Source organism: Ranitomeya variabilis, chromosome 3, assembly GCF_051348905.1.
Source record: "Ranitomeya variabilis isolate aRanVar5 chromosome 3, aRanVar5.hap1, whole genome shotgun sequence".
NCBI classification, from domain to species: Eukaryota; Metazoa; Chordata; class Amphibia; order Anura; family Dendrobatidae; genus Ranitomeya; species Ranitomeya variabilis.
In genome coordinates, this window is record NC_135234.1 from 545537344 (window position 1) to 545553018 (window position 15675).

Below are 15675 nucleotides of genomic sequence, written 5' to 3' on the forward strand. Positions count from 1 at the left end.
ATTAATCGTATTAACCTAGGTAGTGCATTCCAAAGAATCGGCGCAGCACGTGTAAAGTCTTGGAGACGGGAGTGGGAGGTTCTGATTATTGAGGATGCTAACCTGAGGTCATTAGCGGAGCAGAGGGCACGGGTAGGGTGGTAGACTGAGACCAGAGAGGAGATGTAGGGTGGTGCTGAGCCATGGAGTGCTTTGTGGATGAGAGTAGTAGTTTTGTACTGGATTCTGGAGTGGATGGGTAGCCAGTGTAATGACTGGCACAAGGTAGAGGCATCGGTGTAACGGTTGGTGAGGAATATGATCCTGGCTGCAGCATTCAGGACAGATTGTAGAGGGGAGAGTTTGGCAAGAGGGAGGCCAATTAGTAGAGAGTTACAATAGTCCAGACGGGAATGAATAAGTGAAACAGTAAGAGTCTATATGATAGAAAATACCCAAGTGTGACACCATTCTAAAAACTGCACCCCTCAAGGTGCTCAAAACCACATTCAACAAGTTTATTAACCTTTCAGGTGTTTCACAGGAATTTTTGGAATGTTTAAAAAAAATGAACATTTAATTTTTTTTCACACAAAATTTACTTCAGCTCCAATTTGTTTTATTTTACCAAGGGTATCAGGAGAAAATGGACCCCAAAAGTTGTTGCACAATTTGTCCTGCGTACCCCGATACCCCATATGTGGGGGTAAACCACTGTTTGGGCGCATGGCAGAGCTTGGAAGGGAAGGAGCGCCATTTGACTTTTCAATGCAAAATTGGCTGGAATTGAGATGGGATGCCATGTTGCGTTTGGAGAGCCACTAATGTGCCTAAACATTGAAACCCCCCACAAGTAGCACCATTTTGGAAAATAGACCCCCTAAGGAACTTATCTAGATGTGTGGTGAGTAGGGTTGAGCGAAACGGATTGTTCATTTTCAAAAGTCGCCGACTTTTGGCAAAGTCGGGCTTCGTGAAACCCGACCCGACTCCAGCGTGGGATCAGCCACGTGGTCGGCGATCTTGGCGCCAAAGTCGCATTATGACGCCTTACCCGCCATTTTTTCAGCCAATTAAGGAGTGTGGGCAGCGTGATGACATAGGTTCCGGCCTGGTTTCTGCGGCGTCATAGAGCCATATTATCGTTTGGGCTGCAGTGATTTCCGCAGTCAAACACAACATATGCTTTGCACGGAGGGGAGAGAGAGAGATTAAGTAAATGTAAAAAATAATCCACATTGACTTGCATTGGGTTTCGTGTTCCGGTCCGGAACCCGACTTTACAGTAGAATCGGCCGATTTCACGCGATCCGACTTTCGAGAAGGTCAGGTTTCACAAAACCCAACTCGATCCTAAAAAAGCAAAAGTCGCTCAACCCTAGTGGTGAGCACTTTGACCGACCAAGTGCTTCACAGAAGTTTATAATGTAGAGCCGTAAATATAAAAAATAATATTTTTTCACAAAAATGAAAATTTCACCCCCAATTTTTTTTTTTCCAAGGTTACCAGAAGAAATTGTACCCCAATTGTTATTGTGCAATTTGTCCTGAGTACGCTGATACCCCATATGTGGGGGTAAACCACTGTTTGGGTGCATGGCAGAGCTCGGAAGGGAAGGAGCGCCGTTTGACTTTTCAGCGCAAAAAGGCTGGAATTGAGATGGGACGCCATGTTGCGTTTGGAGAGCCCCTGATGTGCCTAAACATTGAAACCCCCCACAAGTGACACCATTTTAGAAAGTAGACTCCCTAAGGATCTTATCTAGATGTGTTGTAAGAGCTCTGAACCCCCAAATGTTTCACTACAGTTTATAGCGCAGAGCCGTGAAAATAAAAATTCATTTTTTTTCCACAAAAATTATTTTTTAGCCCCCAGTTTTGTATTTTCCAAAGGGTAACATGAGAAATTGGTCCCCAAAAGTTGTTTTCCAATTTGTCCTGAGTACGCTGATACCCCATATGTGGGGGGGAACCACCGTTTGGGCACATGGCAGAGCTCGGAAGGGAAGGAGCGCCATTTGGAATGCAGACTTAGATAGATTGGTCTGCAGGCGTCACGTTGCATTTGCAGAGCCCCTGATGTACCTAAACAGTAGAAACCCCCCACAAGTGACCTCATATTGAAACATAGACCCCCCAAGGAACTTATCTAGATGTGTTGTGAGAACTTTGAACTCCCAAGTATTTCACTACAGTTTATAACGCAGAGCCGCGAAAATAAAAAATAATTTTTTCCCACAAAAATGTTTTTTTAGCCCCTCAAATTTTTATTTTCTCAAGAGAAATTGGACTCTAGAAATTGTTGTAAAATTTGTTGTCACGTTGTGACTGTCCTGGAGTGACATGACCTGGCGGGTCGGTCACAAAACGGCGAAACACACAAGGGTACACCGGGAACACTTTAACAATGGTGGGCCCTGTCGGTAGGGAACGGGGAATGGACACCTCCTGCACTCACCTGAGGCTGTGCCCTGATCTTGCTACCGTCCCTATACGGGTTCTTTCAACCCGTTGCCGACCAGGATACCTTCTCCCTCACTTGCCCTGCTCTAATCCTTATGTAGGGAACTGGCAGGTGAGAGCACTGGTCCCACCACTGCACTAATACAACACCGGGAAAGTTACACAACAAAGGGACAAAGAAACAATAACACCACACTTAGCTTTCTCTGCTGCAATGCACTGCACAGCAGAGTAAGGCACCTGGAATGAGAATTAAGCTGTAGAACCACAGCACTCAGCAATCTCCTATTCCAGCAAGGTTGGTATCCAAAGGACCTGTATAACCAACAGTCAGCTGATGCACCAGGTGACCTTTTAAAGGAAGGTGGGAGTGGTTACCACCCACATCAGCAGAACAAGCTGCAATGCAATTACACCAGTGGCCATCAGGGGAAAAACTGCATTAACCCCCGAAGACCTGAAAGGAAAAAAGGTTTTAATCTGACGGAAACCAGATCTGCCACAGATCCAAACATGGATCGTGACATTTGTCCTGAGTACGCTGATACCCCATATGTTGGGGTAAACCCCTGTTTGGGCGCCCGGAGAGCTCGGAAGGGAAGGAGCAATGTTTTACTTTTTCAATGCAGAATTGGCTGGAATTGAGATCGGATGCCATGTTGCGTTTGGAGAGCCCTGATGTGCCTAAACAGTGGAAACCCCCAATTCTAACTGAAGCCCTAACCCAAACACACCCCTAATCCCAACCACACCCCTAACCCCAACCCTAACCACACCCTTAACTCTAACACACCCCTAACCCTAATCCCAACCATAACCCTAACCACACCCCTAATCCTGACACACCCCTAACCCTAATACCAACCGTAAATGTAATCCTAACCCTAGCCCCAACCCTAACCCTAGCCCCAACCCTAGCCCTAACCCTAGCCCCAACCCTAGCCCCAACCCTAGCCCCAACCCTAGCCCTAACCCTAGCCCTAACCCTAATGGAAAAATGGAAATAAATACATTTTTTTAATTGTTTTATTTTTTCCTAACTAAGGGGATGATGAAGGGGGGTTTGATTTACTTTTATAGCTGTTTTTTTAGCAGATTTTTATGATTGGCAGCTGTTACACACTAAAAGACGCTTTTTATTGCAAAAAATGTTTTTTTGCATTTCCACATTTTGAGAGCTATAATTTTTCCATATTTTGGTCCACAGAGTCATGTGAGGTCTTGTTTTTTGCAGGACGAGTTGACGTTTTTATTGGTAACATTTTCGGGCACGTGACATTTTTTGATCGCTTTTTATTCCGATTTTTGTGAGGCAGTATGACCAAAAACCAGCTGTTCATGAATTTCTTTTTGGGGGGGTGTTTATACCGTTCCGCGTTTGGTAAAATGGATAAAGCAGTTTTATTCTTCGGGTCAGTACGATTACAGCGATACCTCAATTATATTTTTTTTATTTTTTGGCGCTTTTATACGATAAAATCTATTTTAAAGAAAAAATAATTATTTTTGCATTGCTTTATTCTGAGGTCTATAACTTTTTTATTTTTTAGCTGATGATGCTGTATGGTGGCTTGTTTTTTGCGGGACAAGATGATGTTTTCAGCGGTATCATGGTAATTTATATCTGTCTTTTTGATCGCGTGCTATTCCACTTTTTGTTCGGCGGTATGATAAAGCGTTGCTTTTTGCCTCTTTTTTTAATTTTTTTTTTACACTGTTCACTGAAGGGGTTAACTAGTGGGACAGTTTTATAGGTCGGATTGTTACGGATACGGCGATACTAAATATGTGTACTTTTATTGTTTTTTTTTATTTAGATAAACGAATGTATTTATGGGAACAATATATATATATATTTTTCTTTATTTAGGATTTCTTTTTTTTTTTAACACATCTAAATATCTGATACTTTGCAATGCACTATGTCAGATCAGCGATCTGACGTGCACTGCTCCTGGCTTACCAGCGCCTGCTCTGAGCAGGCGCTTGTTAAGCGACCTCCCTGCAGGACCCGGATGCAATCCCGTGGCCATTTTGGATCCGGGGCCTGCAGGGAGGAGACGCTCGGTACAAGATGAGCACATCACCTGGTACCGAGGGTCACAGGGAAGCACGCAGGGAGCTCGATCCCTGCGCGATGCTTCCCTATGCCGCCGGAACACTGCGATAATGTTTGATCACAGTGTGCCGTGGGTTAATGTGCCGGGGCGGTCCATGACCGCTCCTGGCACATAGTGCCGGATGTCAGCTGCGATAGTCAGCTGACACCCTGCCGCGACTGGCCGCGCTCCCCCCGTGAGCGCGACCAATCGCTATGACGTACTATCCCGTCCCTGGGAATTAAGTCCCAAGTCACCTTGACGGGATAGTATGTCATATGGGATTAAGGGGTTAAATCAGAGAGTCATATCACACAAAATAGTTAATAAATAACATTTCCCACATGTCTACTTTACATCAACACAATTTTCGAAACATGATTTTTTTTGTTAGGACATTATAAGGGTCAAAAGTTGACCAAAGAGTTCTCATTTTTCCAACAAAATTTACAAAACCATTTTTTTAGGGACTACCTCACATTTGAAGTGAGTTTGGGGGTCAATAGAACAGAAAATACCCAAAAGTGACACCATGCTAACAACTGCACTCCTCAAGGTGCGCAAAACTACATGCAAGAAGTTTATTAACCCTTCAGGTGCTTCACGAGAACTAAAACAATGTGGAAGGAAAAAATGAACTTTTTAATTTTCCATTTACTTTTTATTTTCACAAGGCTATCAGGAGAAAATGGTCCACAAAATATGTTGTGCAATTTCTCCAGAGTACACTGATACCCCGTATGTGGGGGAAAGACTGTCATGATCTCAATGGCAAGAGAACATAGCATAAGCATATATAGGAACTAGCTCTTGGAAGATGGGAACTGAGCTGACCATGAACTAAACCTAACGCACAACTAGCAGTGGCCGGGTAGCATGCCTACGTTGATTCTAGATGCCCAGCCCAGCCGGAGGACTAAATAAAGCTAGCAGAGGAAAATATTAGTCCTAGCTCACCTCTAGAGAAATACCCCGAAAGGAGACAGAGGCCCCCCACATGTATTGGCGGTGAGTTGAGATGAAATAACAAACGTAGTATGAAAATAGGTTTAGCAAATTTGAGGTCCACTTACTACATAGCAGAAGACAGAAAGGACACTTTCATGGTCAGCTGAAAACCCTATCAAAAACACCATCCAGAAATTACTTTAAAACTCTGGCATTAACTCATAACACCAGAGTGGCAATTCCCGTTCACAAGAGCTTTCCAGACACAGTAACGAAACTACAGCTGTGAACTGGAACAAAATGCAAAAACAAACATGGACAAGAGTCCAACTTATTTAGTAGTTGTCTAGGAGCAGGAACAAGCACAGAGAGGCTTCTGATAACATTGTTGACCGGCAAGCAACTAACAGAGCAGCAAGGTTATATAGCGACTCCCACATCTTGATGGGAACAGGTGAACAGAGAAGATGAAGACACCAGTTCAATTCCACCAGTAGCCACCGGGGGAGCCCAGAATCCAAATTCACAACAGTACCCCCCCCCTCAAGGAGGGGCACCGAACCCTCACCAGAACCACCAGGGCGATCAGGATGGGCCCTATGAAAGGCACGAACCAGATCGGAGGCATGAACATCAGATGCATTCACCCAAGAATTATCCTCCTGGCCGTATCCCTTCCACTTGACCAGATACTGGAGTCTCCGTCTGGAAACACGAGAGTCCAAGATTTTCTCCACAACGTACTCCAACTCACCCTCAACCAACACCGGAGCAGGAGGCTCAACGGAAGGCACAACCGGTACCTCATACCTGCGCAATAATGACCGATGAAAAACGTTATGAATAGAAAAGGATGCAGGGAGGTCCAAACGGAAGGAAACAGGGTTAAGAATCTCCAATATCTTATACGGGCCGATAAACCGAGGCTTAAACTTAGGAGAAGAGACCCTCATAGGGACAAAACGAGAAGACAACCACACCAAATCCCCAACAGAAAGCCGAGGACCAACACGACGGTGGCGGTTGGCAAAAAGCTGAGTCTTCTCCTGGGACAACCTCAAATTGTCCACCACCTGCCCCCAGATCTGATGCAATCTCTCCACCACAGCATCCACTCCAGGACAATCCGAAGATTCCACCTGACCAGAGGAAAATCGAGGATGAAACCCCGAATTACAGAAAAACGGGGACACCAAAGTGGCAGAGCTGGCCCGATTATTGAGAGCGAACTCCGCCAATGGCAAAAAAGCAACCCAATCATCCTGGTCAGCAGACACAAAACACCTCAGATATGTCTCCAGGGTCTGATTAATCCGCTCGGTCTGGCCATTCGTCTGAGGATGGAAAGCGGACGAAAAAGATAAATCTATGCCCATCCTAGCACAGAATGCCCGCCAAAATCTAGACACGAATTGGGTCCCTCTGTCAGAAACGATATTCTCAGGAATACCATGCAAACGAACAACATTTTGAAAAAACAGAGGAACCAACTCGGAAGAAGAAGGTAACTTGGGCAGAGGAACCAAATGGACCATCTTAGAAAAACGGTCACACACCACCCAGATGACAGACATCTTCTGAGAAACAGGCAGATCTGAAATAAAATCCATCGAGATGTGCGTCCAAGGCCTCTTAGGAATAGGCAAGGGCAACAATAATCCACTAGCCCGAGAACAACAAGGCTTGGCCCGAGCACAAACGTCACAAGACTGCACAAAGCCTCGCACATCTCGTGACAGGGAAGGCCACCAGAAGGACCTTGCCACCAAATCCCTGGTACCAAAAATGCCAGGATGACCTGCCAACGCAGAAGAATGAACCTCAGAGATGACTCTATTGGTCCAATCATCAGGAACAAACAGTTTATCAGGTGGGCAACGATCAGGTCTCTCCGCCTGAAACTCCTGCAAGGCCCGCCGCAGGTCTGGAGAAACGGCTGACAATACCACTCCATCCTTAAGGATACCTGTGGGCTCAGAGTTACCAGGCGAGTCAGGCTCAAAACTCCTAGAAAGGGCATCCGCCTTAACATTCTTAGAACCCGGTAGGTATGACACCACAAAATTAAACCGAGAGAAAAATAATGACCAGCGCGCCTGTCTAGGATTCAGGCGCCTGGCGGTCTCAAGATAAATCAAATTTTTGTGGTCAGTCAATACCACCACCTGATGTCTGGCCCCCTCAAGCCAATGGCGCCACTCCTCAAAAGCCCACTTCATGGCCAAAAGCTCCCGATTCCCAACATCATAATTCTGCTCAGCGGGCGAAAATTTACGGGAAAAGAAGGCACAAGGCCTCATCACGGAGCAGTCAGAACTTTTCTGCGACAACACTGCCCCAGCTCCGATCTCAGAAGCGTCGACCTCAACCTGAAAAGGTAGAGCAACATCAGGCTGACGCAACACAGGGGCAGAGGAAAAACGGCGCTTAAGCTCCCGAAAGGCCTCCACAGCATCAGGGGACCAATCAGCAACATCAGCACCCTTCTTAGTCAAATCGGTCAATGGCTTAGCAATATCCGAAAAACCAGCAATAAATCGACGATAAAAGTTAGCAAAGCCCAAAAATTTCTGAAGACTCTTAAGAGAAGAGGGCTGCGTCCAATCACAAATAGCTTGAACCTTGACAGGATCCATTTCAATGGAAGAGGGGGAAAAAATATATCCCAAAAAGGAAATCCTCTGTACCCCAAAAACACACTTCGAACCCTTCACACACAAAGAATTAGACCGCAAAACCTGAAAAACCCTCCTGACTTGCTGGACATGAGAGTCCCAGTCATCCGAAAAAATCAGAATATCATCCAGATACACAATCATAAATTTATCCAAATAATCGCGAAAAATATCATGCATAAAGGACTGGAAAACTGACGGAGCATTAGAAAGACCAAAAGGCATCACTAAATACTCAAAGTGGCCCTCGGGCGTATTAAATGCGGTTTTCCACTCATCCCCCTGCCTGATTCGCACCAAATTATACGCCCCACGAAGGTCAATCTTAGAGAACCACTTGGCCCCCTTTATGCGAGCAAACAAATCAGTCAGCAACGGCAATGGGTATTGATATTTAACAGTGATTTTATTCAAAAGCCGATAATCAATACATGGTCTCAAAGAGCCGTCTTTTTTTGACACAAAGAAAAAACCGGCTCCTAAGGGAGATGACGATGGACGAATATGTCCCTTTTCCAAGGACTCCTTTATATATTCTCGCATAGCAGCATGTTCAGGCACAGACAGATTAAATAAACGACCCTTTGGGTATTTACTACCCGGGATTAAATCTATGGCACAATCGCACTCTCGGTGCGGAGGTAACGAACCAAGCTTGGATTCTTCAAAGACGTCACGATAGTCAGACAGGAACTCAGGAATTTCAGAGGGAATGGATGATGAAATGGAAACCACAGGTACATCCCCATGAGCCCCCTTACATCCCCAGCTCAACACAGACATAGCTCTCCAGTCGAGGACTGGGTTATGAGATTGCAGCCAAGGCAATCCTAGCACCAAATCATCATGTAGATTATACAGCACCAGAAAGCGAATAATCTCCTGGTGATCCGGATTAATACGCATAGTTACTTGTGTCCAGCATTGTGGTTTATTATTAGCCAATGGGGTGGAGTCAATCCCCTTCAGAGGAATAGGAGTCTCCAAAGGCTCTAAATCATACCCACAGCGTTTGGCAAAGGACCAATCCATAAGACTCAAAGCGGCGCCAGAGTCGACATAGGCGTCCGTGGTAATAGATGACAAAGAGCAAATCAGGGTCACAGATAGAATAAATTTAGACGGTAAGGTGCAAATGGAAACAGATTTACCAAGCTTTTTAGTGCGCTTAGAGCATGCTGATATAACATGAGTAGAATCACCACAATAGAAACACAACCCATTTTTCCGTCTAAAATTCTGCCGCTCGCTTCGGGACAGAATTCTATCACACTGCATACTCTCTGGCGACTTCTCAGTGGACACCGCCAGATGGTGCACTGGTTTGCGCTCCCGCAAACGCCTATCGATCTGAATAGCCATTGTCATGGACTCATTCAGACCCGTAGGCACAGGGAACCCCACCATAACATCCTTAATGGCATCAGAGAGACCCTCTCTGAAAGTCGCCGCCAGGGCGCACTCATTCCACTGAGTAAGCACAGACCATTTACGGAATCTTTGGCAGTAAATTTCCGCTTCATCTTGCCCCTGAGATAGGGACATCAAAGTTTTTTCTGCCTGAAGCTCCAAATGAGGTTCGTCATAAAGCAACCCCAAGGCCAGAAAAAACGCATCCACATTGAGCAACGCAGGATCCCCTGGTGTCAATGAAAAAGCCCAGTCTTGAGGGTCGCCCCGGAGCAAGGAAATCACAATCCTGACCTGCTGTGCAGGGTCTCCGGCAGAGCGAGATTTCAGAGACAAAAATAATTTGCAATTATTTCGAAAATTCTGAAACCCGGATCTATTCCCCGAGAAAAATTCCGGCAAAGGAATTCTCGGCTCAGATACAGGTGCATGACAAACAAAATCTTGCAAATTTTGTACCTTCGTGGCGAGATTATTCAAACCTGCAGTTACACTCTGAAGATCCATTACAAACAGGTGGACACAGAGCCATTCAAGGGTTAAGAGGAGGTAAGAAGCAGCTAGACAGCAATTAAGGGCTAGGCAGCAAAACTCTGAGGGGAAAAAAAAAAAAATTTCCCTTCAACACTTCTTTTTCTCCTGCTTCAGCCCAAACAATTAACACTTTGCGGGCCGGTCAAACTGTCATGATCTCAATGGCAAGAGAACATAGCATAAGCATATATAGGAACTAGCTCTTGGAAGATGGAAACTGAGCTGACCATGAACTAAACCTAACGCACAACTAGCAGTGGCCGGGTAGCATGCCTACGTTGATTCTAGATGCCCAGCCCAGCTGGAGGACTAAATAAAGCTAGCAGAGGAAAATATTAGTCCTAGCTCACCTCTAGAGAAATACCCCGAAAGGAGACAGAGGCCCCCCACATGTATTGGCGGTGAGTTGAGATGAAATAACAAACGTAGTATGAAAATAGGTTTAGCAAATTTGAGGTCCACTTACTACATAGCAGAAGACAGAAAGGACACTTTCATGGTCAGCTGAAAACCCTATCAAAAACACCATCCAGAAATTACTTTAAAACTCTGGCATTAACTCATAACACCAGAGTGGCAATTCCCGTTCACAAGAGCTTTCCAGACACAGTAACGAAACTACAGCTGTGAACTGGAACAAAATGCAAAAACAAACATGGACAAGAGTCCAACTTATTTAGTAGTTGTCTAGGAGCAGGAACAAGCACAGAGAGGCTTCTGATAACATTGTTGACCGGCAAGCAACTAACAGAGCAGCAAGGTTATATAGCGACTCCCACATCTTGATGGGAACAGGTGAACAGAGAAGATGAAGACACCAGTTCAATTCCACCAGTAGCCACCGGGGGAGCCCAGAATCCAAATTCACAACAAAAGACACTGTTTGGGCACATGGCAGGGCTCAGAAGGGAGGGAGCACCGTTTGACTTTTTGAATGCAAAATTGGCTGGAATCAATGGCGGGGGCCATGTCGCGTTTGGAGACCCCCTGATGTACCTAAACAGTGGAAACCCTCCAATTCTAACTCCAACCCTAACATAGCTCTAATCCCAACCCTAACCCCAACACACCTATAACCCTAATCCCAACCATAACCCTAACCACAACCCTAACCCCAACACCACTCTATCCCCAACACCACAACCCTAACCCCAACACAGCCCTAACACTGGCTCTAACCCTAGCACAACTCTAACCCTACCTCTAACCCAACCGTAAACCTATCCCTAACCCTAGCCCAACCCTAACTCTAACCCCAACCATAATGTTAGCCCCAACCCTAACCCTAGCCCCAACCTTAACCCTAGGTCTAACTCCAACCATAACCTTAACCCTAGCCCCAACCCTAACCCTAATGGAAAAAAAAATATTTTTTTAATCTAATTAAGGGGGTGATAAAAGGGGATTTGATTTACTATTTTTTCTATTTTGATTACTGTGATAGGGTCTATCAAAGTGATCAAAATGGACGATAGGAAAAATCTCCCATTGTTGCCGGGTGCCGGCCAGCAGATCTCGGTGGGCACATGCACAGTGCATGTGCCTGCCATTTTCTTCCCAGAAGAAGACACCGAGGCTCAAGGGACAGGACTGGGGGATGCAGGAGGTGCCGGAGGTACCGGGTGGGCTCGGAGGACCCCATTTCTGTCTCCTATGAGGTGCTAGATCATATCAGAGGAGAGAAAAATAAATGGGAAATCAAACTTTTTTTGCGGTCTCCATTATTCAGTGAATAACTGTGAATAACAGCGATCGCAACACTGGGGACAGTAAAAACCGACCCAAATCATGTTCTCTGGGGTCTCAGCTACTCTCAGTAGCCCAGACTTCGGAGAATTTCCAACGCTAGGGGGCGCTATCAGCGGTCATTAAGGGGCTAAAGCTGGCCCTCTGTTGCTGCCCCAGATCTTTTCTCAATATGGCTGCTGTGGTGACATCACAATGGCAACATGTGACTGCTGCAGCTACTCACAGGACTCAGCAGACTTGTGACATCTACCGTATTTTTCGGACTATAAGCCGCACTTTTTCTCCAAAAATTTTGGGGGAAAATGGGGGTGCGTCTTATAGTTGGAATATACTTACAAGCAGTAGCGTAGCTACTGGGGGGGCAGAGGGGGCCATCGCCCCGGGCCCTGTCATATGAAGGGGCCTACTGGGAGCCAGGGCCACGTCTGTGATGAGGCAGAACACCGCATAGGAGCAGAGCAGTATAATGTCTGCTCCCGTCTGAGGAGACTCTGCTCGCTGCTAGCACAGTGGCCGGCTGCAGAGTCTCCCTCCTGCAGTGAATGGTTTCGCCTGTCTGACCTGATCATGAAGCTTTTCCTTGCTGCAGTTTTCTTCACTCTGTGCACGCTGGGATTGGCTCAGGCACGCTGGGTCCTAGTGCCCACACCTTGCATTTCACTCACACTTCCTGGTCCTGCCTGCAGTGCAAACGTTATCAGTAAGTGCTGGGGATGGAACTTATTATGTTTATTCAATTCAGGGATGTCACTGTGAGACCGTTGGGGTATTGGGGGGCTGAAAGTGAGTGAGGGGGGACAGGGTACTGGGGGGTGAATGTGAGACCATTTGGGGGTTGTGAGGGCAGAAGGTGGGTGAGGTGGGACAGGGCACTGAGGGGGTGGATGTGAGATGATGGGGGTATTGGGGCTGAAGTGGGCGAGGGGGGACAGGTCATTGGGCGCTGAATATTATAATGTTTAGTTCTGATATTATATGTACTTCATCACATGTAATATTTGCTGTCTGGGGAGGCGGGAGATGGGGGGGTAGGGGGCTTTTGATACGTACCACCTGGGTCTTTTATAAGTATTAGTATACGAAGCCCCCATATAGTAACCAAGAGCTGCATCACATTTACAGCACCACTCCTGCATTATTTTTTATTTCATTACTGGAGCGGTGCTGACAATCCCCGTCCCCTGCCCCCTGTCTGATACTCATCTTCTAACGTTTTCATCTGTTTTAGTCTCCGCTCGGCTCCGTCTCCTGCAGTTTGTGGCCTGTCCGAGGCTCCAGTGTTTCCTGGAGCAGCGCAGAGGTCACTAATCATTGTGAGTCTGTGGGAGCCTCGTTCTGGCCTCTTTCTCACTCTCAGGCTATGTGCACACTGTGCGGATTAGCCGCTGCGGATTTGCATCAGTTTTCCATCTGGTTTACAGTGCCATGTAAACCTATGGAAAACGAAATCCGCAGTGCCCATGGTGCGGAAAATACCGCGCGGAAACGCTGCGTTTATTTTCCGTAGCATGTCAATTCTTTGAAGATTCCGCAGCGTTTTACACCTGCTCCTGTATAGGATTCCGCAGGTGAAATCTGCACAAAAAACACAGTAAATCCGCACATGAATCCGCAACAAGTGCACATAGTCTCATAGTCTTACATTGAGCGCCTGTGACATAGCTTCTAACTTCTGGCCAGTCAGAAACTGCGCTCACAAGTTTGAGCCGTGGCACTGCAGCAGTGCCACAAAATAGTGATTACGCCGGAGGATGAGTAAATGACCGGGGCATCCAAATCATTACAGGAAGCTGTGAGTCCACCATACTGTGTGTAAGGGAGCTGCGGGCCAATCATACTATGTATAAGGGAGCTGCAGGTCCATCATACTGTGTATACGGGAGCTGCGGGTCCATCAGACAGTATATACGGGAGCTGTAAGTCCATCATACTGTTTGTACGGGAGCTGCAGGCCCATCAAACTGTGTATAAGGGATCTGTGGGCCCATCACACTGTGTATAAGGGACCTGCGGGCCCATCATACTGTGTATAAGGGAGCTGCGAGCCAATCATACTGTGTATAAGGGAGCTGTAAGTCCATCATACTGTGTATAAGGGAGCTGCGGGCCAATCATACTGTGTATAAGGGAGCTGCGGGTCCATCAGACAGTGTATAAGGGATCTGCGGGCCCATCACACTGTGTATAAGGGAGCTGTGCACACATCATACTGTGTATAAGGGAGCTGTGGGCCAATCATACTGTGTATAAGGGAGCTGCGGGCCCATCATACTGTGTACGGTATAAGGGAGCTGCGGGCCAATCACACTGTGTATAAGGGTGCTGTGCACACATCATACTGTGTATAAGGGAGCTGCGGGCCCATCATACTGTGTATAAGGGAGCTGCAGGCCCATCATACTGTGTATAAGGGAGCTGCGGGCCCATCATACTGTATATAAGGGAGCTGCGGGCCCATCATACTGTGTATAAGGAACTCTGAAGGCATATTGTGCATATGGGAGCTGTTGGCCCATTACACTGTATATAGGGGAGCTCTGAGGGGCATTATACTTTCTATAGTGGAGTTCTGTCAGCATTATACTGTGTATAGGGGAGCATTGGGCTCATACTGTGTAGAGGGGAGCAGTGGGAACATCATACTGTGTAAAGGGGAGCAGTGAGAACATCATACGGTGTATAGGGGAGCTGTGGGGGCCTTATACTGTGTATAGGGAAGCTTTAAGGTCACCATACTGTGTATAATAGAGGAGTACATGGGGGAACTTAGGGGACATTATTAAATGTTAATTGGGCACTTAAGCATAGTTGTTATAGGGGTACTCAGAGTATTGTGACCATCAAAGTTGCATATGGTCACAATATGGCGGTAAAGTCAACGTTCGTTTTTGTATATAGATTTATTTTCAATAACAGTGCGGTCATATTCTGAGGTTCCCCTATATTCACAATTAGAGTGCGCAACCGTAGCTGTAATCAGGGTTAGCTGGTTAGGGGCCCACTCAGATGTTTCGCCCCCCCTAAGTTGAAACCCTAGCTACGCCTCTGCTTACAAATCATGTGGCGGCAGCAGGAGTCGTGCAATTCTGCGGCGGTCCCGATCCAATGCCGCAGGACGATGATCACACTCCCTTCCCAGGCTCAGTAGTGCTCAGTAGTGCAGGGGCTTCGCCTTCATTTTGTGAAAGCCCAGAAGCCCACGCACATCCATTGCTGCGATGCAGTGGCCTCCAGGAAAATGGCCCCCGGGGGCGGCTCATGCTCAGATTGAGATCTCGGGAGACGAAATCTTGGCACCGAGATCTTGTCTCCCGAGATCTCGGGATGAGATCTTGTTACTGAAATCTCAAACTGCTGCGATGCGGTGGTCTCCAGGAAAATGGCCCCGGGGGCAGCAGATGCTCAGATTGAGATCTCGGCACCGAGATCTTGTCGCCTGAGATCTTGGGACGAGATCTCTTTGCCGAGATCTCAATCTGAGCCACCGCATCACAGCAATGGATGTACGGGGGCCTCTGGGCTTTCACAAATTGCCAGCAGAGCCCCCACACCACTGAGCACCGCTGAACCTGCCACAGCAGCTTGGGATTGGATTTCCCGGAGGCCACCACATTACAGCAATGGATGTGCGGGGGGGGGGGGGGCTCCAGACTTTCAGAAAATGTCAGAGGAGTCCCCACACCACTAGCACCGCCAAAACTGCCGCACCTGTCTGGGATGGGAATCATATCGCTGGATGACCGAACACCCCATGTGACCACACTCCACCCGCGCTCCACCCCCCTTAACCCTCCGTCAGGGGCAGTATGTTTCATAAC